The sequence below is a fragment of the Hypanus sabinus genome, chromosome 17, assembly GCF_030144855.1.
Source record: "Hypanus sabinus isolate sHypSab1 chromosome 17, sHypSab1.hap1, whole genome shotgun sequence".
NCBI lineage: Eukaryota > Metazoa > Chordata > Chondrichthyes > Myliobatiformes > Dasyatidae > Hypanus > Hypanus sabinus.
The window spans coordinates 58,075,970-58,102,071 of NC_082722.1; the positions used below are offsets into that span (position 1 = coordinate 58,075,970).

The 26,102-nt window shown below is 41.1% G+C and overlaps 1 protein-coding gene across 1 annotated transcript in view; it reads left to right on the forward strand.

Moving 5' to 3' along the window:
• LOC132406973 (1-phosphatidylinositol 4,5-bisphosphate phosphodiesterase gamma-2-like) overlaps positions 1–26,102 on the forward strand; it is a 204,665-nt gene that overhangs the window by 84,991 nt on the left and 93,572 nt on the right. The window lies entirely within an intron of this gene.

The following is a 26,102-nucleotide window of genomic DNA, read 5'->3' on the forward strand; positions in this document are numbered from 1 at the left end:
TGTAGGGACCTTTATTTATTTAGAGATACAACACAAAACAGGCCCTTCCAACCCTTCTCCTGCCCAGCCTAATCGTGGGACCAATGATCCTACTAATGGACTCTTTGGATGGTGGGAAGAAACCGGAACACCCGGAGGAAACCCACATGTGCCTGGGAAGAAATGTAGAAACTTGCTTACCATGGATGCTGGAATTGAACTCTGAACGCCCTGAGCTGTAAACATTGTTACGCTAACCGCTACACCATGAAGGGATCTTCACAACTTTAATCATTTCAAGGCTTTGAGAGCAAGAAAACTACCCAGTTTCCTCAAGGTGCTGGGCTTACCTTTAACCAGACTAAAATACAGTGGTCCACACACCAAAGTGCATGGTCATCAGATTTTTAACTATATATGGAAAGGTTATTTTTGATGATTGGAAAGTCCCTTGTTACTTTACTTCATTCATTCTGCTTCCTAATACTGTAGTGTGTAAGTATGTTGTGGCAAGGACCCAGCTGATAATCAGGAACACTTTGTGCACATCAGTAGGGAAATTCAGACTCACACATATTATAACTACTCTAATGTTAACTTTCTGACTGAGTGGAGCAGCAGCTGTTTAACTATGACTTGGATTTCTTCAGTCACCCTTTCAGGAAGGCACTTCCAGGCTCCTTCCACTCTTGCATCAGCACAATGCCACAGCTAGTGGAGTTCTGGGTGAAACTGCATTTGCCGTTTCTATGAGACCATCTGTATCTTTCTGTGAATGCACTGTGCAAGACCTAAACACAGGCAATTCTGGAAATCCAAAGCACAGAAGTGCCAGAGGAACATGGCAAGTCAACCAGCATCCAAGGGGATGAACAGTTGACGTTTCAAGCTGAGACCCTTCTTCAGGACTGGAAAGGAATGGGGAAGATGCCGGAATAAAATGGTGGAGGGGGGTGTGAAGGAGGATATCTAGAAAGTGATGGGTGAAGCCAGGTGGGGGTGAAAGGTAAAGGGCTGGTAAGGAAGTAATCTGATAGGAGAGCAGAGTGGATTATAGCAGAAAGGGAAGGAGGAGGGCCACCAGGGGTAGGTGATAGGCAGGCGAGAAAAGATAAGAGGCCAGAGTGGAGAATAGAAGAGGGGAGAGTGAAGGAATTTTTTTATTGAAAGGAGAAATCGATATTTATGCCATCATGTTGGACATAATATAGGTGTTGGACAGACAGAATATAAGGTGTTGCTCTTTCACCCTGAGGGTGGCCTGATCGTGGCACAAGAGCAGCGATGAACTGACATTTTGGAACAGGAATGGAATAAGAATTATAATGTTTGGCCACCAGGAGGCTCTGCTTTTGGCAGATGGAGCGGAGCTGCTTGACGAAGAGGTCCCCCAATTTACAAGTCTGTTGAGTGTGGGTGTTCAGGCTCCTGCATCTTCTCCGTGGTGGTAGCAATGAGAAGAGGGCATATTCCAGATGGATCCTTAATGATGGATGCTGCCTTCTTGAGACATTGCCTTTTGAAGATTTCCTCAATGTTTTTAATAATGTGAAGATTAGCCTTATCTCCTACAGGTGGATTTGGGACAGGACTCAGTAAGATTACCAGATCTGATGGTTCCTCAGCATCTGCAACAGGCTCAATCTGGCAGTGAAATCCCTCAGAACTCACCAACTCAATTAGTACTGTTAAACTTGAAGCACTATTTGCCACAGATGTCGGATTCCCTTGACGCTGCCCATGTTCTTTACCCTTAAGAACTATCATTGCTTCTTCCAGTTCATGTTTAGCATGGGTAGGGAATTGTTCTTCTGCTGTAAGAGATAATTAGAACCCCAAGCCATGTTTTAGAATGTCTTCTTCTCATAACACCACTACAGTGCACCTACCCTTTAAGAGATGCAGGTTGACTTTAAGTAAAGACCCTTTTATGTATCTAGTCAGTCAGGAAAAGGCCACCACTGTCATGTGCAGTATTTCAAAAGCACAATTATGGGAAAGTAGCATGGAGTTGGAATATTGCTCATGGGACCAACATTAGATGCAGCTATCTTTGCATTGCAAGCCTAATATACATTCCCAGGACTGATTATCTTCAGTCATATAGTTTTTGCAGAAGTCTCCACCGTCAACATGTGAATGTACAAAGATGGTTTAATGTAAGCACAAGACTCTGATGTGGGTTGTTATTCATATAAAAATAGCAGAGAGACCACAGGTACATCAAAAAGTTCTGTCACATGTCTGAATACAAGGTTTGAAAATTCTTGATGTAAATAAAAGTTTTTAACCAGAAAATCCAGCTGTAGCTGGTAAACTTTTACAATAAGGGTCTGCACTATCAACTATTTTCATTTGACACAGTTATAGCATTTTAAAATTGTAACTTTGGTAACTGTTTCATGCAGTACATCGATATTCAGTGAGTCAAATGACTAGACCATGCTACTTCCACCAGCCAAGCTTTTCATAATGCAGATGATACCCAGCTATGTACCTCTTCCAAATGGTACCAGTGGAACAAAGGTCACCTATCCAAAGATTCAAAGTATATTTATTATCAAAATATATATACAGAATGCAACTCTGAGATTCATCCTCCCACAGGCAGCCACAAAACTTAGAAATGCCATGGAACCCGTTCAGGAAAACATCAAACATACAATGCATGAAAAAAGAATAAATTGCTCAACTGGCAAAAAGCAAGCGAACAACACATAGAATATCAAATATGAAACCAGGAGTCCAGTCGTATTCAGTTGAACTCAGTTCAATGTTGTGCCGCTAGCCCACTGTAGGCCGCAGGGCAGAACATCCTTTGCTGAAGCGCTCAAAAATGGCAGAGAAATGGGTAGCCAGAATCCTGGAACGCATGCAATATGGACCCCAGAGTGCATCCACAGCCTCTCCGATCAATCCTTGCAAAGTGGATACAAAAACTCCTGCACTTTCGTCCAACAGTAAATGGGAGAAGAAGACCGGTCAAGTGCAGACTGATGGTGTCAAACAACTGCCTGTCCTCAACTCTTGTCCTCTTTGACTTCAATCTTGCTCAACGTCTCGATTGGAGAAAAGCAATGGAGTCGACCGTGGGCTTACGCCTCAATGACTCAATCAGAAAAAAGCAATGGAGTCAATCATGGGCTTGCATCCTGTCTTTGGGCTTTCATGCCTCCAGGCTGAACGCTTTGCTCCAAACTCCTTCGGAGACAGCAAAGCACCAGATCACTCAATCAGTCCAAAGATACACCAACAAAATGTAGATTACAGGTTCTAGTTGCAAACAGCTCAGTAGTAAAATCATATTTGAAAGAAGTAGTTTCATGGACTGTCTGCAGGATATCACCATTGGTTGCTTTGTTCACTGTCACTGTCTTGATCTTGATGTGCCATCCCGACTTTTGCACTGTAGTGCTCAGGGGAAGAAGAAATGGCACAGGGGTCTAGCTATAGTAGGACAGCTGCTTCTCAGCTCCAGTGAGCTGGGTCCAGCTTGGAATAAGGTCCTTTGTTCAATCGAGCCAATTGCAGCACCACAGTGTGTAATCCTGTCAGTCCCATTTCCCAGGTAAGCTCTGTAAACCTGTGAACTGTTCTTTCCTGAGTCCCTATAAAATTGGTTCAAATGCACCAATTGATTCCCTTTACACAATCTTTGAACAATTCAAAGAAGTTCAAAGTAAATTTATAATTGAAGTACATGTATGTCACCATATACAGCCCTGAAATTCCTTTTCTTGCGGGCCTGCTAGTAAATCCTCAACGTATTAGAATCAGTGAAAGACCACACCCAACCGGATGGACAAATGACCCGTGTGCAAATACCAAATAAAACTTAGATATAATAAGTATATAGAGAACATGAGATGAAAAGTCCTTGAAAGTAAGTCTGAAAGCGAGAGCAATTCAGTGATAGGGCGAGTGAAGTTATCCTCACTGGTTCAAGAGCCTGATGGTTGAGAGGTAATAACTGTTCCTGATCCTGGTGGGGTGAGTCCTGAAGTTCCTGTACCTTTTTCCTGATGGCAGCAATGAAAATAGAGCCTGGCCTGGGTGGTTGGGGTTCTTGATGATGGATGCTGCTTTCCTGTGAAAGTGCCCTGTGTAGATGTGATCAATGATGAGGGTGGCTTTTCTTGTGATGGACTGGGCTGTATCCACTACTTCTTGAAGGATTCTCCACTCAAGGGCATTGGTGTTTCCAAACCAGGTTGTGATGTAACCTGTCAATATACTCTCCACTGCACACCTATAGAAGTTTGTCAAAGTCTTAGATGACATGCTGAATCTTCACAAACTGCTATGGAGGTAGAGGCATTGTTGTAGTCTCTATGTAATTGCAGTTATATGGACAGATCCTCTGAAATTACAACACTCAGGAATTGCTGACCCTTTCCACTCTGTTCCCCCAGTAAGGAGTGGCCCATGGACCTCCTCTTTCCTCCTCCTGAAGTCAATAATCAGATCCTTGGTCCTGCTGGCATTGAATCAGAGGTTGTTGTTATGACACAACTAAGTCAGGTTTTGAATCTCCCTTCAGTCTGCTGATTTGGCACCAGCTTTGATTCAGCGTACAACAGGAGTGCTGTCAGCAAACTTGTATGTGGTATTGGAGCTGTGCTTAGATTCACAGTCGTAAGTGTAAAGTGAGTACAGCAGGTAGCTAAGCTTTATGGTGCACCTGTGCTGATGGAGATTGTGGAGGAGATGTTGTTGCCAATCTGAACTGACTGGTTTGCAAGAGAGGAAATCAAAGATCCAATTGCACCAGAGGTACTGAAGCCAAGGTCGTGAAGCATATAGATTAGTTTTGAGGGGGTGATAGTATTCCATGCTGAGCTGTAGTTGATAAAGAGCATCCTGATATATACATCTTTACTGTCTAGGTGCTCCAGGGTTGTGTGAAGAGCCAATGAGATGGTATTTGTAGTGACCTGTTGTGCCTGTAGGCAATTTTGGAGCAGATCCAAGTCACTTCTCAGGCAGAGGTTGATGGTTTATCACCAATCTCTCAAAGCACTTCATCACAGTGGATGTAGGTGCTACTGGATGATAGTCACTGAGGCAGGTTATCACATTCTTAAGGCACTGGTATAATTGAAGCCTGCTTGAAGCAAATGGGTACCTCACACTGCCAAAGAGAGAGGTTAAAAATATTAGTGAGCAATCCAGCCAGTTGATCAACACATGTCTTTAGTACTCGGCCAGGTATCCCATCGGGGCCGGATGCTTTCTGTGAGTTCAGCCTCCTGAAGGATACCCTTGCATTGGCTTCAGGGATTGAAATCACAGGGGCCGATGTGAAAGCATCTTTCAGGAGGTGAACTAATGGAAAGCATTTGGCCTATACTTCCACTGTATATTGTGTATAATTTTAAGTCTAAATGATTCACTAAATTGTGCACATTTGTTAAATCTCTTCCTCACTGCAAGAACAGTAAAAGATGAATTCTTACATCCTTACAACTGTCTACCTTTTTTTTTCTGAATCTTTTCTTGCACCTTCACACCCTTCCTAAAGAATGGTGACCAGAATTGTCTTGGCTGCTGTTTGATGCAGATTCCTTGGTACTTCAAGTTTCAGACAGGCCTTAGGTTGCAATATTTGGACTTTGTTATGTATAAAATCAACATTAAGTTGTGAAGTTCTAGCTACGTGAAGTTCTTTGTATTTACTGTTATATGCCAATTGTGTGCATAAGTCTATAAGATACAGGAGCAGAATTAGGCCATTTGGCCCATTGAAAAATGGTGTCCATTTAAAAACTGCTAGCCCCATCACGCCACTGTTACATTTTGTACTTCATTTACAACATTCAGTATTTATATTTTATTTGCTGCGTCTGGCTCAGGGTTTGATAGAACTTTCTTCCATAGAATGACTTTTTTTTATATCATTGTCTTCTCTACTTTCTACCTCACAATGAAACTTCACAAAATTAGCTGTGACTGGTGTTGATTTCTGGCACATTGCTATTTTTTTAGCTTTCTGGTATCCTGTTCTTGCAAGATCTTGTCATTGCTAATTATAATACAGGTGCCAGATTCATAAATTTGTTGTTTTCCTTGGATAAAGCTGCAAGGCTTGATTCCTTATGATAAAGTAAGAGAGTTTTACAGATAATTGTACCACCTGAATGATGCAGGTAAACCTGACAGAATGTTTGAAATAAAAGGTGGGAACACTTAGCAAGTTAGGCCATATTGGTGATTCAGTCAAAAAAAATTCTTTTTCTCTTTTTACATTTCCAGCATTTTCTGCTTTTATTTAAGATTTTCTTCTTCTCTAGTCTATTTTTGATCTTACTTACTTGTTAACATTTCCCTTAGATTCCCTCTTTCCAACCAGCTTTCTGAAAGGTATAATTTTTATTGAGAACTTGTTCAATAATATCCCAATGATTTTCTCAGCCTGTTGCCGTTTATGTTCAAAAGACTGTTGTCCTCAATAAGCTACTCTCTGTAGTGCAGCTTTGTTCCTCCCTTTCTTATCTTGTTTTACCGACGCTTCTCATCGTGTTTACCTCGGGAGGAAGTGCACATCATTCACTTCCTCAAATGTAGCCATGCACACACTGGGCTCTGAAACCGTGGACCTGAACCCTTACAGGAATTTTAAAAAAAGATATGCATATTATCTCAAATAAAACTAACTGCTGCCTTCTCACGTTAAGCCAAGGTTCCAACTGTCTGTTCAGCAAACAAAATAGATCTATTTAAATTCTTAGCATAACCAGAAAATATTCATTGGTAGTTTAACTGATTAGTTGTGAAAGCTTCCATTGCATAAGCTGGCTGTGTTGTTTACATACAAAACCACACCAGCTGCTCACCAAAAGAAATTCATTATCAGTGCTGGATGTTCTGAGGCTATGGTGATTGTATATGTGAGGATTTTGCATTACCTGCTTAAAGTTTTCATTGCATCTTCTGTGAGCCAAATAAGCTCTCACAGAAGTTAAGTCAACTCAAGGTTTCAATAAATTTTGTGGTCTTGAACTGGGGGATAAATTATCTTCATTTAAGAGAAAGACAGTGGTCCCTCTCAGTCATTTTAACCACACTGAATTGTGAGCAGAAATTGCCAGACTTGCTACTTTTGTACCTTACATTTCAGTGAGAGCAGTATATCCTGCAAGGGTAGGCCGTAAGATCATAAGAAATAGCAGCAGAATTAGGCCATTCAGCCCATTAGGGCTCCTGTATCATTTTTCAACTGCATTCTCTTGCCATCTCTTAACCCTTAACCTCTTATTACTTAAGAACTTATCAATCTATAAACATGAGATTCTGCAGATACTGGACATCTTGAGTAACACACAAAATGCTGAAGAAACTCAACAGGTCGTGCAGCATCTATGGAGTGGAAGACGCATTCGATGTTTCAGACCAAGATCCTTCCTGAGTCCTGACGAAATCTCAGCCTGAAACATCTACTTTATGTTCTCCTCCATAGATGCTGCCCAACTTGCTTAGTTCTGCCAGCATTTTGTACTTATTAATCTCTGTCTTAAATATACAAAATTAATTGGCCACCACAGCCCTCTGTGCAAAGAATTTTACAGATTTCCTATACTCTGTTTGAAGAAATTTCTTCTCATCTTGGTTAAAATCTGAGGTTATGTCCTTCGATCCTAGAATCTCCCACTAATAGAAACATCTTCTCTACATCCACCCCTTTCCAGGGCTTTCAGTATCCGAAGTTTCATTGAGATTCCCCCCACCCCTCCATCCTTCTGAGTTCTGTTAAGTACAGGCCCAGGGACGACATAACACCCCTCATTGCAAGTACAACAGGCAAAGCTATAGTATGTCTAGACACTGGAACTGTAGCACAAATATTGCATCTTACTTGACCAATCTAACATACATTGAGGTACCAGATTTTGGTCATCTCATCCAGAAGGTGTTCCTCAATCTTTGTCATCTATTATACAACAATTCAGCTTATTGAGTCTGCATCAACCATTAAGCACTCTTTTCATACTAGTTACATTTTCTTCTCCTCATATTCTCTTCAATTCTTCCCTGATTCTACTGTGCACCTACACATCCAGGGTAGTTTACAGTAACCAATTAATTCCAGTCTTTGAACTCTGGTAGGACATAGGAGTATTTGAGGGAAGTCTATGTGTCGCAGAAGGAATCAGAATCAGGTTTAATATCACTGGCATATGTTGTGAAATTTGTTAACTTAGTGGCAGCAGTACAATGCAATACATGACAAATGTTAAGAATAGTAACTCAATTACAGTAAATGTGTATATAGTTATAATAGTTAAATTAAAAATAATGCAAAAAAGAAATATAAAAAAAAGTGAGGTAGTGTCCATGGGTTCGATGTGAGTTCAATGTCCAATTGGGAATCGGATGGCAGAGGGGAAGAAGCTGTTCCTGAATTGCTTGGTGTGTGCCTTCAGGCTTCTGTACCTCCTTACTAATGGTAACAATGAGAGGAGGATATGTCCTGAGTGATGGGGGTCCTTAGTAATGGACGCTGCCTTGCTGAGGCACTGCTCATGTGAGCGCTACTGTGGACGATGGTCATTAAGACAGCTCACACTACTCGTCTTGGGCACTGGTATTATTGTTGCCCTTTTGAAGGAGGTGGGAACTTCTGATTGTAGCAGTGTGAGGTTGAAAATGTCCTTGAATACATCTGCCGTTTGGTTGGCACAAGTTTTTCCAGAGCCTTGCCAGGTGTTCCATCAGGGCCTGCTGCCTTGCAAGTATTTACCCTCCTCCAAGACATTGGATCACAGGGTCGCAGGGTGCATCAGAAATCTTCACAGCTGTAGTTATATTCCCCCTGTCAAAGCGGGCATAAAAGGTGTTGAGCTGATCCGATGGTGAAACATTGCTGCCATTCATGATATTGGGTTTTGCTTTGTAGGAAGTGACATCATGCAAACCTTGGCAGAATTGACGTGCATCCAATGTCACCACTAACCTCCAAAGGAATTGTTTCTTCACTCATGAAGTAGCTCTCCATAAGTTCTAACTAGTTTACTTGTACAGACCTGGGTCATGCACCTTAGTGCCACAGATCTACTCCTCAGCAGACGGCGAACCTCCTCATTCATCCATGGCTTTTGGTTTGGGAGTGTACAGTAAGTTTTCATAGGCACACACTCAACCACATAGGCCTTAATGAAGTCAGTAGCAACATGCATACTCATCCAGATTTGAAGCGGAATCCCTGAATACAGTCCAGCCCACTGTATCAAAGCAGTCCTGTAGGTGCTCCTGTCCTTCCCTTGTCAATAGCTCCTTGGTCCTCATGACTGGTGCTGCAGTCTTCAGTCTGCACCTGTGCTCGGGGAGTAGAAGTACAGCCACGTGACCAGACCGCCTGAAGTGAGGGCGTGGAAGAGGACTCTGGATGGTGGTGTAACTGTGGTCAAGTGGAAGGTCGTGCCATCTTCACCGGAAATCAGGCTTGAAGCTGGATCACTGAACTGAAGGGCAGCATCAGCTCAGATGCAGTGTTGTGTTGCCCAAGGGCCATCACTGTGCTTTGATGCAATGCTACAATCTTGGGCAGTTTGTGTTGACACTGAAATACTTCTGTGTGTGGTCTTGCAGGGGGAACTGAACCTTTTGGCTCCCTGGTCTCTGGAAGCACCATTGCACCACTTTATAAGAAGGCAGTTCTTTTCTTTTTAATAATTTGTAAACAAAAATAAAACTTAGAAAGAGGAACAAACGGGATCTATTTTGTACAGTCTGAAACCATAAAGTCAGAAGATACAGCTGAGAGAAAAAAATGTAAGTACTGAACACTGAGGATAAATCAGAGATGCTGGGTTAATTAAGGACAATCTGAAACATCAGAGAATCTATCAATTCCCCAGCTAATCCGATATAAATTAAAGCACAGTGCCAGAATAGAATTAGTAATGACTGGTTAGCTATTCTGAATAGCTATGTTGTAAATTTTAGTACATTGGTCTTTTTGCTCAACGCATTTACATTTTAATTAGGAACACTGCCCGGTTATTTTTGCTTAACTCATGCCCTCTTCTCATTGTTACTGTCATGAAAGAGGTCCAGAAGCCTGAAGGCACACAGTTGGTGAATCAAGAACAGCTTCTTCCCCTCTGCCATATGATTTTTAAGTGGACTCATTACTTTTTTATTTCTGTTTGTTGATACTACTCGTTTTAACTTGACTATTATTTTATAGTAATTCATTTTTTCTTTATATTTATTTATCATGTATTGCATCGTACTGCTGCCATAAAGTCAACAAATTTCATGACATATGCCTTTGATATTAATCCTGATTCTGTAATTTCTTCTTAGATGTGATCCCTGCAAAATCTGATTGTATTTATTGCCTACAAGCATTATACCTCAAAGTGAGATATTTTTCAATACAGATGTTTTGGTGTCTTTTTTGTTAACTGGGGTGCAGTTCAAATGAACATTCAGCACAAGTGCGACCTTTTGTGTTACATTACCCCTTGTTCAGTGTAGGAATTGTTTCTCAGTATCCGTGTCACTTTTAGGCTCTCTGCTAAGTGTGTTAAACAAGCACAAAGTCTTCTCAATCAGCATCAGCTAAAGTGATGCTTGAAGTTCCTTTGGCATCTCTCAGCCTAAGCATCACTAAAAATAGAATGTTCCTTCATTGGAGGCAACTGCTCTCAAGTTAACTGTACAATCATATATCATAACCATATTGTATGGTACACTCAGTTCCTGAAGGTGCACTTACAATTGCTCTATATATCCATTCTACCCCTTACCAGTATCTCATTTCAGAAAATGTGTGATTTATTAACAAAATGAACATTATAAAATAAAGTGGAGAATGACTTCATGAATCTGAAGAATTCAGGCAAGTCTTTGGTGCCATACAAAATCTTCTCAAGCTCCTAACAAAGGGCACACCTTTTTCATAATTCCATCGATAATGTTGGGCCCAGGTTAGACATTCTGAGATGTTGACACCCAGGAAAGGGAAGTATGCCTCTTCATCACCACCTCATGTTCTACCAACAACAACAATGTCATTAGTGAATTGAAAGATGGCATGTGAGCTGTGCAGAGAGAGTGGAGCAATGGACTAACCATGCATCCTTGAAATGTGCCCGTTTTGATGATCAGCAAGACTCAGTTGGTGTCTCCCTTAAATTGTCCATTTTAAGGTGGATTTAATTGGATCACATACCCATTGCCGGAAAAATTCAGGTGTGAATGTCAAAACATAATTTTCCTTCCAAAAAAAAAATGCACTAAGTTATCAAATGCAAAAAATTTGTTTTGCATAAGTTTCATAAAACCGTTAGACATAGAGCAGAAGTAGGCCATTCAGCCCCATTGAGTCTGCCCCTCCATTTCATCATGGCTGTTATATTATCCCTCTCATCCCCATCCTCCTGCTTTCTCCCTGTAACCTTTGACACCTTGACTGACCTGAATCTGTCAACCTCTGCTTTAAACATACTCCAATGACTTGGCCTCCATAGCTGTCCTTGGCAATGAATTGCACAGGTTCACCACCTCTGACTAAACAAATTCTTTCTCATCTTTGCCTTCTTTTCTGAGGCTGTGCCCTGTGGTCCCACTAAAAGAATATCCTCTCCACATCCTCTTTATCTCGACCTTTCAACATTCGATAGGTTTCATTGAGATCTCCCTCTCAGTCTTCTAAACTCCAGCCACTACAGGCCCAGAGCCGTCAAACGCTCCGCAGACGTTAACCCTTTCATTCCCAGAATCATTCTCATGAACTTCCTGGATCTTCTCCAATGCCAGCACATCTTTTCTCAGATAAGGGACTCAATATTGCTCACAATTCTCCAAGTGCAGCCTTACCATTGCCTTATAAAGCCTCAGCATCACATCCGTGCTCTTGTATTCTGGTCTTGTGATGGGAAAATGTGTTTTAAATTTTAAACAATTTCATTACTATCAATAATGTATGTTCCTCGTAAAAAAAAAATGTTAATTGTTAGCTTTGCTAATAGCATCAACATGGTCAGGCAGCATCTACGGAAAGCAATAATGAGTAGACATTTCAATCCAAGACTTAACTGAAATTTCTTAAAAGTTGATGGCAAGGCTTTAATCAAAAGAACAAACAAGCTAGCGAGATCATGGGGGGAATTTACTGAGGGTATTAGTTTTGATTAAGATTTTTCCTGTCTCAAAATCTTTCATAGTCTCTCTCAAGATCTTGTTTTATTGAGTGAATGCTGTTAACGTGCAACAGTTGGAAAGAGCTTTGAACCACACCAATGTATTTGAGTACCCACAGCTTGTAGTTTATTTCCTGCAGAGAGGCTACATTCAGAACATATGGAGTTTTTCAGAATTCAGCATGCAATCTGTACAATCAAAGGAATGAAAGGATTTGATCCCTTGTCCTTTGAGAACTTATTTGCTTCTTCAAAGAGACTTCAAAAAGAGATGAAGTGTCTGAAAATATCTTCAGCAACAAAAAACTGGACTATTTGCAAAGAATGGTTGGAAAACAAATCCAACTTTAATCTCTTATCCCTATAGAACCACTTCTGCTACTCCAGATATGTTTTCATAATTTCAAATGGAACTATGGTGAAGCTATTTAGTCCAAGAGTAAGATCCAACAGAACAGGTCTAAATTGTAATCAGATTCCTGGAGTCCATGGTCAATTTTGCTTCTAGAGATTTTTGCTAGTTGAAGTTTATCAATCAGCTTTTTCTCCAGCGTAGACGATCGGTGTTTTTAGACACTCTGAATCAAGGAATTAAAGTGAATATGCAGCTTCCTATTACTTCTGTTGGGATACATGGGTGTTGTTGGAAAGACTGGCTGTTTATACACTTCAGTATTTACCCTTGAGCAGGTAATTGTGAACTGCCTTCGAAAACCACTGCTCTTCTTGTGAAGTTAATCCTGTGGTGCCTCAGAAAGGCAGAGTCGGTCATGAAGGACCTCCACTGGTAAGGATTTGCCCTCTTCTCATTGCTACCATCAGGTTGGAGGTACAGAAGCCTGAAGGCACACACTCAGTGATTCAGGAACAGCTTCTTCACCTCTGCCATCCGATTTCTGAATGGATATTGAACTCATGAACACTACCTCACTACTTTTGTTTATTTCCTTTTTTCTTGCACTACTTATTTAACGATTTAATATATCTATCTACAGTAATTCACATTTCTCTCAGTTATCATGTACTGCTGTTGCAAAGTTAACAAATTTCACAGTGTATGCTGGTGATATTAAACCTGATTCTGATTCTGTTGGCTAGGTAACAGTTGGACTGGCCAAAGGGTCTTTAGTGTAATAGTGTGTAAAATGCACGGGTGCTGGAAAGAGCATTAGGGCAATGGGTGGTTTGAGGAAGGGAGGTAGTAAACAAGATCGTATACTGGGAGGTGGATATTCGTGAGAGCAATCTGATTACAATATAGTCCCTGCTCTGTTGGATCTTACTCTTCAACTAAATAACTTTACTGTAGTTCGATCTGAAGCAATTGAACACTAGTAAATACACCTAAACTCCAACTTCCCAGGGATCCAAAGTCCACACCTCTAGTTCCTATGAAGTCAGGACAAAAAATTCCTGTTCCCCACTCTCATATATTTAGATAGAGAGTGCAAACAGGCCCTCTGCCTCTTCGAGTCGTGCCACCATCAGCTCCCAATTTAACCCTAGCCTAATCACAGGACAATTTACAAAGACCAACTTATTTATGAACCAGTGCATCTTTGAACTTTGGGAGGAAACTGGAGCGCTCGGAGGAAACCCATGTGTTCCACTGGGAGGATGTACACACTCCTTACAGAGGACGCTGGGACTGAACTCTGAACTCTGAACTCTGAAGCCCCAAGTTGTATAGCATCATGCTAACCACTTCTGTGGCGCCTAATGTCAGTTAACATTGACTTTCCTCCTTGAGAGCTGCCAGGAACTGTGCCAAAAGCCTCGGCCATTTTGTCAACGTTAAGATACATTTGGTCATTTTTCCAGTCTTATTGAGAGGGTCCCAAATGGGCATAGTTCAGCAAAACCAATCCCCAGAGCTTCTTGATGGGAAAGTGCAAAGAAAATACCAAAGATAACATTGAGGAATTTAAATTTCCTGATGCTCTCCACCTCTAATTTCTCCCCCTCTTCCCGCCACCAATGAGGACTGGTTCATGGACTCCCAGTTTCTTCCTCCTGAAGTCAATAATCAGCTCCTTGGTCTTGCTGACATTGAGTAACAGGTTTGTTGTTGTGATACCACTCAGGCAGATTTTCAGTCTTTTTCTGATTCACCCCCACTTTTGATTCGGCCAACAATAATGGTGTCATCAGCAAAATATGACACTGGCGTTGGAGCGATGCTTGGCCTCACAATCATACTATAATTATCAAGTAAGTGGAGCAGGGGCTAAGCACACGACGTTGAGGTGCACCTGTGCAGTTCGAGACAGTGGAGGAGATGCTTTTGCCAATCTGAACTGACTGGGGTCTGGAAGTAAGGAAGTGAGATTTTCATCTCGTTAGCTGTAATAAAAAAGCTGGAAGTCATTTTATATTTTTCACCAGTAAGTAAAACCATGTAACAACCATTCCTTGAAATTAATTGATTCCAGAAATCAACAACTATGCAGCATCCCAATTTTTAATAAACAACAGATTTAGCTAGACCTTTCAGAGCTTCAATTGAAAATCTGACTCTCTGGCACCACCTCTGGTGGCAGTCAGAAACTGCAGGACCATGAAACATCCTGACTTGAATCGGCTACCAATTTTCAGAATATTTTCTGCATTTTCATGTGAACTTTTGAAACCTCTCCATGCTTTGTAAATTTCTCACTCATCTCAGACTTCAATTTTATAAGAACTTATTTTAAGGTTGCAATCTGTTGAGCTTAATTGCGTTGGTTTTTATTTTTGTTTTATTTAAAGACACAACATGGTAAAAGGCCCTTATGGTCCATTGAGTTCATGCTGCCCTAAGTGACCTAGTAACTCGTACATCTTTGGGACGTGGAAGGAAACCAAAGCACCCACAGGAAGCTCAGATTGTCACAGATATTCTTCTCACTGTCAGCGGCGGGTCTCTAGTATTGTAAAGCATTATGCTTGCCTTTATACTATCAGGCCTCCCTATTAGTTCCACAGTTGTTAAGCTGCCAGCCGATGAAGCACCAGGGTGGGCAGAGTGTGTTCGCCTATCCTGAGTCTGCCACAATACTGGTAAAGACTCCTTACTGGTATCAGGACCTGTTCCGCAACCACATTTGCCAGCAAGACTGCATCAACCATTGAGCTAGAGTTCAGGCGCATTGTATGACTGCCACAAAAAACTTACCTTTTCATTGAAGATGGGGAGTAGATCAAGGTAAGATTTTCCAGGAAAAGATGAACAGAGTAAATTATCATTGCATAAAATCAGCCACAGTTGTCCACACTACTCAATTCTAATCAGAATGGGAAGTAACAATCTACTGTAGTTGCCGTTGACAACCATGCCTGATCAGGGTGTGAAGGCTCTCACATATATTTATAGAGTGCCTGATACCTGAGGCTTTCCATAAGACGTAGGAGCACAATTGGGCCATTTGGCCCATTGAGTCTGCTGATCATTTTTTCCCCCCTCCTCAGCCCCACTCTCCTGCCTTCCCCCCCCCCAACCTTTAATCCCGTGTCCAATCAAGAACCTATCGAGCTCTGCCTTAAATACACCCAACAACCTGGCATCCACAGCTGCCTATGGTAACAAATTCCACAAATTCACCACTCTCTGGCTGAAGAAATTTCTCTGCATCTCTGTTTTAAATGGATGCTCCTCTATCCTGAGGCTGTGCCCTCTTGTCCTAGACTCCCCCACCAGGGGAAACATCCTTTCCACATCTACTCTGTCAGGGCCTTTCAGTATTCAAAAGGATTTAATGAGATTCCCCTGCCCCCCCACTCCAGCGAGTACAGACCCCGAGTCATCAAACGTTCCTCATATGATAACACTTTGATTCTCGAATCATCCTTGTGAACCTCCTCTGGACCCTCTTCAATGCCAGTACATCTTTTCTTAAGATGGGGACCCAAAAACTATTCACAATACTCAAGGAGAGACCTCACCAGGGCCTTATAAAGCCTCAGCATCACATCTCTGCTCTTGTATTCTAGACCTCTTGAAATTAATGCTCACATTGCTTTTGCCTTTCTCACCACCGACTCAACCTGCAAGTTGAATTTTAGCATGTTGTGCACAAGGACTCCCAAGTCCCTTTATATCTCAGATTTTTGGATTTTCTCCCCATTTAAAAAAAAGTCTACAGATTTATTTCTACTACTAAAGCACATGACCATGCATTTTCCAACATTGTATTTCATCTGCCACTTTCTTGCCCATTCTCCTAATCTGTCTAGGCCCTTCTACAGCCTACCTGCTTCTTCAACACTACCTGCCCCTCTACCAATCTTCGTATCATCTGCATACTTGGCAACAAAGTCATCTATTTCATCATCTAAATCATTGATATACAGCATAAAAAGAAACAGTTCCAACACTGATCCCTGCAGAGCATCTCTAGTTACTGGCAGCCAACCAGAAAAGGAACCTTTTATTCCTACTCACTGTCTCCTACCAATCAGCCAAGCATCTAACCATGTCAGTAACTTTTCTTTAATCCCATGGGCTTGGTAAGCAGCCTCATATGTGGAACCTTGTCAAAGGCCTTCTGTAATCCAAATATACACCATCCACTGCATCCCTTTTATCTATCCTACTTGTAATCTCCTCAAAAAAAATTCCAACAGGTTCATCAGGCAAGATTTTCCCTTAATGAAACCATGCTGACTTTGTCCTGTCTTATCCTGTGTCACCAAGTACAGGTGTCTCTTCCCCCCCCCCCCTTTGCAAAGGTAGAGCGTTCCTATGAAACCTTTCTTAAGCTGAAATAGCTTAAAGCGAAGAACCATTAATTTATATGAGAAAAATGTTTGTAAATGCGAAAACAGTTACTAATGTAGGTCTTTTGTAAAAGCAAAGTGGCATAAAACGAACATTCGTAAAGTGAGGGTCGCCTGTTCTCCATAATCCCATCCTTAACAATTGACTCCAATATCTTCCCAACCACTGAGGTCGGCTAATTTGCCTGTAATTTCATTTCTTAAAGAGTGGATTGACATCTGCAATTTTCCAGTCCTCTGGCACCATGCCAGAGTCCAGTGATTTTTAAAAGATCATTACTAATGCCTCCACAATCTCTACCGCTACTTTTTTCAGAACCCTAGGGTGTAGTTCATCTCATCCAGGTGACTTATGTACCCTTAGCTCTTTCAGCTTTTTCAGCACCTTCTCCCTTCTAATAATAATGGTACACACTTCTGTTCCCTCACTCCCTTCAACATCTGGCACACTGCTGGTGTCTTCCATAGTGAAAACTGATGCAAAGTACTCATTTAGTTCATCTGTCATCTCCTTCTCCCCCATTATTATTTCTCTGGCCTCATTTTCCAGTGGTCCTATCTCCTCTCTCTTCACATTTCCTTTTTTCCTGACAGTCATCCAGCTACTTGCCTTCTGCAACTTAGGGATGACTACTTCCCTGTAACTCTGCTCAATGATCTCTTCACTCTCCCATACAAGTCAAAGGTCATCCAGCTGCTGCTCCAGATCCCTAACACGGTATTCAAGCAGCTGCAGCTGGATGCACTCTACACAGCTGTAGTTCCCTGGGAGACTGGGTCTTCCAGGATTCCAGCATCTGACATGAATAACACACAATGGCCATTTACTACACTAGGTACAGTAAGAAAGAAAAAAAGGGAAACCTAACAGAAACTTACATGGAATCAATGCCTAGTTGAGCTGAAGCCGTCTTTGAGTCAAAGCCTGACACTCCTACTCTCAGCACTGGCCTACTCCCACTAATGGCCGCCCCGCTTGTCCCTTCTGTACCTTTAAACAAGCATCACCAACCTGCAAGAAAGCTCGCCACTGTGGCCTGCTCCTGCTGCTGATCGGGCTGCGGAATGCGACCAAACGCCTGTGAAGCTCTCCTCTTAAACAAGCGTCGCCAACCTGCGAGAAACCTCGCCACTGTGGCCTGCTCCTGCTGCTGATCGGGCTGCGGAATGCAACCAAACGCCTGTGAAGCTCTGCTCTTAAACAAGCGTCGCCAACCTGCGCGAAACCTCGCCACTGTGGCCTGCTCCTGCTGCTGATTGGGCTGCGGAATACGACCAAACGCCTGTGAACCTCTCCTCTTAAACAAGCGTCGCCAACCTGCGAGAAACCTCGCCACCATGGCCTGCTCCTGCTGCTGATTGGGCTGCCTGAATGGGAACTAGTTTGTGACTAATTGTTATAGGTACAATATGTTGCAGTAAGTGCTTCTACATGAAAGTGATCTAAACTAAAAGAGAATCCAACAGTCTGATAAAACAGATGAAGGCTAAATTATCTGAAGAGCTTGGAATTTATCAGTCAACATTTAGCGTGCTACTGTGGAAGTAAACACAAACCTTGTAATTTGTAAGTAACTATGCAGTCTTTGCTTTGGTAATGAGTCTTTTTGCTGTTCTAAAGTAAAGATTATTCTTTCTTCATTGATTTTATCTGCTAGTTCACAGCCACTCCTGAGCTTGCTACTTTAAGTGTTAATGAATTTTGCAGGGTTCATTGTATCTCCTGTAGGAATATTTTGGAAAATGTACACATGGTATTCATCCGAAATGGGAATCCTGTGAAACTAAAAGTGAACTTTAGATTTTTAAGGTTATACTACCTACTGTAAGTGAAAATCATCGACACTAGTGATTCTAGAGCAGGCGGCCCGTTAAGCTTTTTAATCCGGCCCGCAGAACTTGATGAAATTATATTAATAAACATTGTTAACGTTTTTCCCCGCAATTCTGGCGTTTTCCCAATAGATGACGCACTCTATATATATTGACCTTTTTTGAGGTGCAGCGTACTACTGCACATTTGCGCTTTACTCTTTGTTTGGCTCGACCTATTTGTGTGAACAGGCCTTCAGCGTCATGAACATCAACAAAGCCAGCCACAGATCCAAGTTAACTGACCAACACCTCAGATCCATCCTGAGAATCGCCACAACAAAACTAAATCCAGACTTAGATGTGCTGGCTGAAAAGGGAGACCAACAACACTGTTCTCACTGAAGTTAAAAATAAGTTTCTTCGTTGTGTTATGTAAAAAATGCATTTGAAAATATTTTTTTCAATAAGCCTTACATGTTACATGTCATTTCTGTTAAGTGATGGGCATGAGTAGTGCGCAGGTGCACGTACATTCTCAAAATAAAAAATGCACTCCAGATCAAATAACGCGCTCCGCATACTGGCGCGCTGTCACTGTTCTGTCCTTGTGCTGGTCGTTGTTGAGTTTTGGCACAGGGGACAATTGAATAAGAAGGAGCAGGACAAGTAGACCTGCATCTCCTACCGTCTTTGAAATAAAGACAGTCAGGAGGAGAGGGATGATGATAATATCTTGAAGGATAACAGAATTTTCAGTGCTTTAAAATAATAACTGTTACTATTAAAAAAAGCTGTATTTTATTCATTTAATTTTCAGTGTTTTAAAAGTCATTTCAATAAATAGCTAAATACCATGGGACTTCAAAGACAGATATTTTGTTGTAATGCATTTGTTCATTTTCAATTGAAATTAAAGCACATGTTTTCTACATATCCCATGATATTTTATTTTCTCTTATGAGGTGTATTACCTAAACACTCCGTCTATCTGCTCCTGGTCCGGCCCCCCTGTCAAATTTTAGAACCCTTTGTGGCCCACAAGTCAAAAAGTTTGCCCACCCCTGTTCTAGAGTAACACACACAAAATGCATGAATCTTGATGAAGGGTCTTGGCCCAAAATGTTGATTCTTTATTTCTTTCCATATATGCTGCCCGACCTGCTGAGTTCTTCCAGCATTTTGTAAAGAAACATTTAAGTATTTTATCCTTGTGTTGCAAAGGAAAAATCTGTTTTTAGGGGTTTTTCACCTTTTTTTTTAGTAAAGAGATTTAATATGTATCAGAGTTGAGTACGACCTGGAAATGCACGTGGATCATAAAGCTGAGTATTGTTCATTCAGATAACCTCTCAGTCTTGTTTTTTCCCTTCTCAATCTGCACATATGCAGGCAGGTGTGATTAATGTACCACAATAATGACAGCTTTTTCATTGTAGCTCTGCTGTGCAAATAAACCACTGTTGCTGCAGGCAGAGAGATGGACATTTAGCTGCAATATTAACACACATATTCAGAAGGCATTTTGACAGTTTACATTTCAATGAACATATTTTGCAAAAGGGAACATGCAGCTGAATGCAAAATGTCTAAACTTGTCAATGATTTGGTATTTGACAGATTATCTTGTTCTGCATCACTGGAGCCAGACGTGAGACCTTGGTCAGTTGGATTTGAGCAAACTGCCCCAAATGATTAGATTTTGAAAAGTTACATCCTTTTTATTACTAATGTTATGTTTTGTAACTCCAGAACTGATCAAAGGAAAATCACAGAACCAGAGATAATTGGTGGGGGGGCGGGGGGGGGGGGGGTGAAGGCGAATAACAGGTCTATTTCATTTTTATTTTCCTTTTCTTTAGTACAGGATTCACTTAAGATTAGGAGGCATAATAATGTATGCCATTAACATATAACTTGTAATGAACTATATAAACAAAGAATCCTTAAACAATGTATTTACAAGATTACTCTAATATTGATGAAATGTTAAATGCACAAACTCCACCTTACTTTGCTATAATGTCCAGCTTAATATATAATGCATATCAACTTATTTACATATACATGTTGATGTGTACTGTATATTCTCTCTCCCTCTCTCTCCCCCTCTCTCCCCACCCTCCCTCTCTCTCCTCCCTTTCCCCCTCCCTCTCTCTCCCCTCCCCTCTCCCCCCTCACTCTCTCTCTTCCCCCCCCCCCACCATGTGTGTGTCATATACATATTACTCTACATATGCACATACATTCACAGTATACTATATAATACAACTACCATTTTGACATCCACATTGTGGTATATTTAAAATTGTTCCATTTGGTCTTAAAGATTTAAGAGGAGGATTTCTTACTTTTGTGGCTTAAGGTCTTTCCTGAAAAAGTGGTTGCTCTACAAGAGACCATGACTGTGAAACAAACTCAGGTTCTGGGGCACTGAAGTGATTGTAGGGGTTGATTCTGGGAATATTATACTTCAAAAATAGGCCAATTATAGTAATAAAGCCCTTTGGGAGTGTTTATGGTGAGAAACACTTTAAACTCTTCTTCCATCTCCATCTGTAGAGAGGCCTCAGCTAAATCCATTTTGCTGGAGTGTTTTCTCCCCAGGAAGGTTTGCAAAGATATCGACTATCCTGGGCAGAGGTTATTGATCTACTTTCAGCGCTGGATTGATGGTGACCTTAAAATCACCACAGATCCTGACAGACCCTTTCTTCTTGGTTACTGAGACCACTGGCATTGTCCAAGAGCTTCACTCAACCTTGGAAAGAATTCTGTCAGCCTCCATGTAATCTAGCTCGCTGTCTACTTTGTCATGGATGCTGTGAGGATCCAGGCGGGCTTTGCAAAACTTGGGCGTGCCATTTTCATTTTCCAATGCCATCCTTGAATCCTGCTGTGGCATCGTGTAGTACCTTTTAAAATTTACTTTCAGCTGACACTGTTGCAGGGGATGTGGCATGCAATCTCCGATCAAGTTGTAGTTGCCTCAGCCTTGTATGTCTCCACAATGCTGGCTTTCCTGTTTTTACCAATGTGGCTTGTGAGATGTTGCATTTCACTTTTACGAATGTCATTCCCACAGGTGTTAACTTTTCTCCGGAGCAGGTTCTTAGTCGGAAATCTTCAGGCTTCAGTTCAATATCTTTAAAATGCTGTTCAGATTCATTTTATGGCATGACTGAAACAGCTGAGCCAGTTCCCAATTTGATTTTAATTAGTTTGCCGTTCACTTCTGCTGTAAATTGTATTGCTTGTCACTTGTTAGTTTTCATGTTGTAAGAAACAAAGCTACCCAGCCCAATATTACTCTGATCATTATCAGGTTTTTCATCAACAGCAGGCGGATTAGTGCTCTTTTTGAAACTGTAACTTAACTTTTTATCTTTTTCTCTTTCCTGTGGAGTCCGTTTACTTTGTCAGCCCAACATGTATGTGTCCTACTTTGTGGCATTTTCAGGAAGTTTCTCCTTTAAACCAGCATTGATCTGGTGTACGGTGTTGTGCAAAAGTTTTGGGCACAGGAATATAGTGAGGGTACTGTATATGTCAATGTGGAGCGGAGAGTGAGTTTGTAAATCTAGCATGAGCAAATGATATTAAGAATGGCGAGGGTGAAGCACTGTAAGATGGGTGTGGGACTGGTGGCAGAGAAGAAGTGCCAGGGGTGGGTTGTGGCATGGGTGCCAACACACCCAGCACTGAGTCACCAGGGAAGGTAATTTGATTCCTAAGTGTCAGTTTATTGATCATCACAGAATTTCTGTCTGGTGTTTCCCACTCACTGTCCTCTCCCCCTTTTTCCAGCCATGATTCACCTCTCCCAGCCCCCTTCCCACTCTCAGTCCACAAGAGAGACCCATATCAGAATAAGGTTTATCATCACTCACACTTGTCCTTTTTTTTTCTCTGGCAGCAGTACAGTGCAATGCAGTACTGTGCAAAAGTCTCAGGCTTCCTAGCTATATATAAGTGTGTAAGACTTTTATACAGTATTGTCTGTGAGCCCCTGCCATAATGATAACACAGTTTATTCGGACAGGCAGCTTTCTGTTTAGATGTTGCAATTTTCGTCACTCTCACTTTCATTCCTGACTGCAGCTCAGTTGCATCTTTAACTGCTGTTTCCGTTCATACAGTTATTTCAACTGCTCTTTTCAATGTGAATTGTGTTTCAGTTAGGAGCAGTTTTTTCCAATGCTTTTATTCCAAAAGCTAAATGATTTCTCAGTGCATCATTCAGCCCATCACTGAACTGGCAATGCTCAATTTTTAAAAAAAATTCAGCTATGTAAGCTGAAATGGACTCCCCTTCCTTTTGATTCCGCTTGTAAAACATAAAGCATTCTGAAATCACCAGTGGTTTCAGTTTTTAAATGTTCCTGCATTACTTTCACAGTATCAGCAAAGCTCATTCCAGCTGCTTTGGTTGGAGCAGTCAAACCTCAAAGCAAGCTGCATTCTTTTCTACCTATTGCACTTCAGCAAAACTGGAACTCTTTGCTCATTGGCAATTTCATTTGCTTTAAAATACTGAACAATTCATTCAGTATCCATCAGCCAGTTATCATTTGTGCAGTCAAATGCATTTATCTTTCTGATATAGCCCGCCATTTGTGCTTTTTATTTATTTATTATTGCTATCACTCGGTACTGGCTGTTTATGAACCGATGAATTTCATGTGTTTTCTGCCTTTTCTTTAACGTGAATGTCTCTTTCTCTGCTTCTGAAGAATAAACATGCTGCACTTTTTTAAAAACTGGAATATGTTGTTGTGCCCAACAGGTAGGTTGCCATCCCGGGTTCATTTTAAATGTATTTATCTCTGTTGTTATGATTTGTAACTCCAAAACTCATCAAAAGAAAATCATGGAGCTGGGGATAACAGATCTATTTCATTTTAACTTTCCTTTTCTTTAGTATGGCACTCATTTTTGACATGGTAGCATAATGATGTATGCCAATCACGTACTTTTACATATAGTATAACCCATAATGAATCTTTTAAATGAGCAAAGAATGCTTAACCAAATAATATATTTACAATATTACTCAAATATTACAGAAATCTTAAATACATAACAGCTAACACCAAACCTGATATGGGAAAGAATTGAAATCATTTAAATCTCATCTGTCTGATGCTAGACTGGTGGGCTGTTAAAATGACAGAGGTGTCAGAACTGGAGAGTACTGTGTCTGACAGCTCTTTGAAAGCTTTAATTAATTCCATTCCTCTGCTTTTTCCCCATACCACTGCAATTAATATTGCATTTTTTCCACCCCAACTCAAAGCAATGGTAATACACACATAATGCTGGAGGAATTCAGCAGGCCAGGCAGCTTCAGTGGAAAAGAGTGAACGGTCAACATTTCTGAACGAGGCACTTCATCAGGAGCATCTGCAGATTTTCTTCTGCTTGTGATTCAAAGCAATGGTTCTCATTTCATTAGAACTCCTAAGTAAAATAAATGCTTACTTCTGCATGAAATCCTTGTTTGCTTTTGCCAGATATTTTAAGTCTGCATGGTCCTGATCACTTCTGCCTCTGGAAACAGAGTCTCGTTATTTATTCTGTCATTAATGATTTTAAATACTTACCAATCACATATTACTCTTCACCATTCTGAGCACAACAGACCCAGTGCTCAGATACTGATCCGCCAGTACTGTTCCAGAAAATTGCCCCTGTTCAGCCGCTTTAAAGTTTGATGCACAGAAGTGCTTCAGCTGAAACCTAACCTATGTTTTATAGATGTTTAGCACCCTGTGACATTTAATTTATGGTTGACTGGACTGAATGATTGATGTAAGAGTATATAATGATCAATGGAAGCGGAGCTCTGTACATATTTGCCACTGTTTCCCTAATTGGTGCACTTCATCTTCTGTTAATAAAGCTAACACTTACATGGGGGTTCTTAATTGGGCCTGTTATCTTAAACGATTTATATTCCTGCAGAAGTAGGAAAGTCTTTATAAAGCTCAAATTAGCCCACAATTAAAATATCATTTCCATTTCTTATCACCGTATCAGAATAGAGCGTCCCTTTAGAATGGCGATGAGGAGGAATTTCTTTTGCCAGAGTGTGATGAATCTTTTGAATTCATTGCCACAGACAGCTGTGGAGGCCAAGTTGCTAAGTACATTTAAAGTGTGGTTTGGTAGATTATTGATTAGTAAGGGCATCAGTGGTTATGGGGAGAAGGGGTTGGGATTGGGGTTGGGGTTGGGTTTGGGGTTGGGAGGGATAATAAATCAGTCCCAATTGAATGGCAGAGCAGACTCAATGGGCCAAATGACCTAACTCTACTCCTACAGTTTATGGTCATATTTCAGGAAGCTGACATTAATTGCCCAACTTTCATGACCAAGGGAAATTGGCAGTAATCCCTTTTCTATTGACAATTGAGCAATTAGCTGGTATGTTTCAGTCAACCAGATTACTGTGGGTGAACTGCATGATGTTTTAACAATGCAGTAATAGTTTTATACTTTGTTGTTATTATTTTACAGAATTGTTTAATTCACCAAATTTAAGTCAGGCATGAGTTTATGTCTCTACATCTTTGCACTCAGCTCTTGGATTACCATGTAACCATAATGTCCACATGCTTGGTGAGGCAATGGGACAAAGGAAAGTCATTGACAAAGCTAATAAAGCACTCAGCTTCCTAATCCTTGCAAATGATTTACATTTATATTGTTCCTTTATTTTAGACATTCAAAATAGTTGCCAAGCTAAAGAAGCAAAAGCTTAGTCAGAGAAAAGGAGGATCCGAAAGAAGGTGGAGTTAAGGTTGTAATGCAAGTTTTTAAGGAACAGCTTCCGGGAAATGAAACTAGGCAGCTTAAATTGCATCTATGGAAGTGAGCAAACAAATGACAAGACCCTTCATTAGGGGGTAGAAAGGAAGGAGGAAGATAGTGTTCTTGTAGAGACTAGGGAGTAGAGGAAGAGTGGGTGGAGGTTTGTCAGAGCTATGAGTGATACACAAGAAAGCTGAATCAGAAGAATGTAGAGCACAGGTTAGAGAGAGTTATAATGTTGGAGAGAGTATGGAGATTGGGAGGATTTTAAACACCCATCTGTAGACATTGCACCTTCGGTATTTTTGATTTAGTTAACAATGCTGTGTATAGCAAAAAAAATACACAAAGCTGAAACTCTGGCTTCCTTCCTTTTAGCAGCATTAAATCCCAGCTTGCACATCTGACACGTGGCAGCTGGCAAAGGTATAAAGGGAAAATGAGAGCAAGGATCGCCAAAACCAGAGGCCAGGTGAAGGGGGCGGATGGGAAAGAGGGTGGGAGGGTAATGACATATGGATCTCCTGTGGAAATCGCCCAAATGATGCCAAGTGATCTGTGAATCTCATTCACAGAAACTTAATCTTTATAGATGCC